This window comes from Pinus tabuliformis, chromosome Q (assembly GCF_031772625.1).
Source record: "Pinus tabuliformis cultivar Carrire ecotype Pingquan chromosome Q, CPIR1, whole genome shotgun sequence".
Taxonomy (NCBI): Eukaryota; Viridiplantae; Streptophyta; class Pinopsida; order Pinales; family Pinaceae; genus Pinus; species Pinus tabuliformis.
The window spans coordinates 58,262,273-58,265,638 of NC_142296.1; positions in this window are offsets into that span (position 1 = coordinate 58,262,273).

The window sequence follows — 3,366 nt, forward strand, 5'->3', positions numbered from 1 at the left end:
TTCGTGCCCCAAGAAGGGGTTTGGAATTGTTTTCTCTTGGACTATGCATTTGTACTTTTTTCAACATTAATGTAAGATTCAACAAGTTCATGGCTCATATTTTTTGAATTAGTGCATAATTTGTAGGCTGAAAGTTTTTATCTAGCTCCTTGCTAAGGAGGAAGGGCCTTCCTCTTAAGTAGGGATTATTATTACTGTACAAAGTAACATACTTGTTTGTTTCATTAGCTTATGGGTTTTGAGTTAGATTTTTTGGGTTGAAATTGATTATTGTTACTAATTCTTTGTGTGATTAGAGTATCGTTGTTACTCATGATTTTTTCAAGAATTCTTGAATATAGTTCCCTGTTACTTAACTGTAGCCATCATAGATATGTTTTGAATTGTATTGTTACTATTGTTACTTCTTGTTGTTATAGATTGCTTGTTTGTTACTATTAAAGAGTGTTGACTAAGTTTTTGTCACAAATTAATGATTATTTCTAGATGTTACTTGATTCTTGTTATTGATTACTATTACAAGTTACTATTAGTGTTGTTACAAGGAGTTGATATAGTTTAGTAATGATGTCCTTTATTATTTCCAAGTAGATATGATTGATGCGGTCATAGTAATAACATCTTATTCTTACGATTGGATATCTCACATGGGATTGGTGAATTGATTGACATGTTGAAAGATGTCATTTACACAAGTGAGGATCTGGTTGTGTTGGGTGACTGGGTGTTATTTATTTTCTGCAAAGAGTAATTGAGTGTTATTTTCTTTCTACAAAGAGTGATTGTTTCCTTCTTACAACAAAGTGATTTACATTTGCAGATCAAAGTGCGGAGTGTTTTCCTTTTTATGCAAGTGAAGTTACCAACAATGAGGTTTTAATCCTAGAATTGAGTGAAGTGATCCAGGAGGATCTCGCCAAATCAGTTACACAGGTTCAGTGTCCTTGTCAGCAATTCAGTCTAGTGTCGTTCAGTTTCGACAGTGTTGTTTTATGGTTCAGGTTGTTCAGGTGATGTCAATGGTTTTCATGGTGATATGGTTTTGTACCTGGCCGTTGACATATGGTTGTCATTAGCTCTGCTAGGATTTGGTCGTCGACATGTGTTTATCGTCCGCCTCAGAGGATTTGGGTTGTCGACATGTGGTTGTCGTCCACTTCACAGGATTTGGTTGTCAACAGATTTTTCGTCATGTGGTATCATCGCAAATGTAGCTTGGTGTCGAAGATATGTGTGTGGGTGAATGTCACTTTGTGACAAATGGTTGTAAATGAGTTTTGATGTAAAGTCAAAAAACCTAATCCTAAACCCTAACCATGTATTAATATATCAAAAAACCTAAGTCTACACCATACATTACCCTAAGTCCTAACCTATCGGACCATATTTCAATACAAACTATGTATTAAACATACCTAAAACCTAAGTTCTAAACCCATATTATAAAACAATGTATTACAAATAAAAATCAAAACCTAAACCTATTTTCTAACCTATCAGACCATATTACAACATTACAATGTATTCAAACAATACATAAACCAAAGTTGAACAACTCTTGGCCTTTGTATTTCATATTAAAACATTATAAATTACATTTATCAGTCCCTAACCGCGGAGGAGACTGCAGTGGGACTGCAGGACATGTGAACAGGTGAAATGTTAACATTAATTGTAGCCGGAAACCTCCTAACTGTGACTGTGCTGGGAACTATGTCATGTGACCAGATGTGGATTAGCCATCGGGAGATAACTGTTACAATGAGCAATGGGGGTTACAGTTAACCACGGGGAATTAACCGCAGTAGCCATGTGAACAGTTACGCAGAGGTTAACCGTGGCATTAAAATCGCAATGGTTGGAGGTTATAGTTGTCACATGCAAACTGTTGGAGCACCACAAGCCAGAACTACCGGGGGTAAGCGCGGAGGTGGCAGCGTGCGGTTAGACTATGGCTGGTCACACGTAATGGTCAACCTCCTCCTCCCGGTCAGTAAGCCGCCAACGGTTTAAATTTTTTATATGGTTATATTTGGGTTTTTTATTAAGTTTTGGATATTTAATACAACTAAGGTGCCTAATGTCACAATGTGACATAAATTCTTCAACTAAGACCCCAATTTAACCCTAGAATTCAGCTCATGCATTCTAAAGCTGGGAAACAAAGGTTAGAATGACTTTGCAGGGGTTTTAAAAGTTGTTTTGCTCATTGAAGAAGAGATGGAATGGTTTTGAAGTTTTGTATGCATATTTTGGAGTTTAGAAGTTGTTTTTGTTTTCAGTGTAATAGGAGCATCCAGAGTCGGAATTGGAAACCATGATAGGCGTTAGAAAGTTGGTTCAAAGAGCTTTCTCATGATAGTGACCAGAAGTGCCTACGTGCACATTCACTTTGGTCAAATTGTTGTGTAATCGACCTCCTTAGTTTCAATCCTAATAAAGTGGTCGCTCGTCTTGAAAGCGGACCCAGAGACGCAGTCCATCAGGGATGAACTCCGTAATCAATCTTGCTATCTGGTATCACTGTATTTTTGTTGTTTTCACTTCTGTTTTTCATATTGCTTATGTTTTATCATATGTCGTAAAGTCTTCTTCTCAAGCAGTTCTCACGATTTCAACACTTTCAATTAACATTCTATTCATTAATGGCATAATCAATTCTACTTTAGTTTTAACATGTGATCATTTCAGATCATATAATTTGGTATTAGAGCAGGTTGCATTTGTAGAATTTTCCATTGAATGTTAACCAGGTCTAAGTCGCAACATGGAGAAGGAATCCTTGAGCAGATTGATCCAGAGATTGGAAAACGACGAGTCGTTCATAAGTTGACCATGACAGGATCTGATGCAGGTGAAAATACCGAAAGTAAGATGAGTGATGAACAGTTTTAGCAAGCATTCTTGACTATGTAGCCGATGTTGGGAGAACTCTACGAAGACAAGAAGGTGAGAGATGTAGCTTCTTCTTTAAAGATATCAAAGAAGGACAAAGGTAAAGGCAATGCTGATAAACCTCCTTCACCTCCATCATCTCCATCATCATCTTCTTCTTCTTCTTCCAAAGCAGAATCTGAAACATAAAAGAAAGCTAAGAAAACACCTCTTTTAAAACTTGATGTAAAATTTGAATTACCTATTTATGATGGCGAAATGAATCCTAAAAAGCTAGATAACTGGATTAAGCAGTTAGAAGTGTATTGTCGTATTCAGAACATTTCTGATGATAAAACGAAAATTCAGTTAGCTACACTGATCCAGGTGGATGTTGGTGGCCACCCACCTATCCCACTTGGGCCCCCACAACTGTCTCTTTCAGTTTTTTTCAGTTTACGTAATTGTAGCACAATTTACTATTTTTAATAG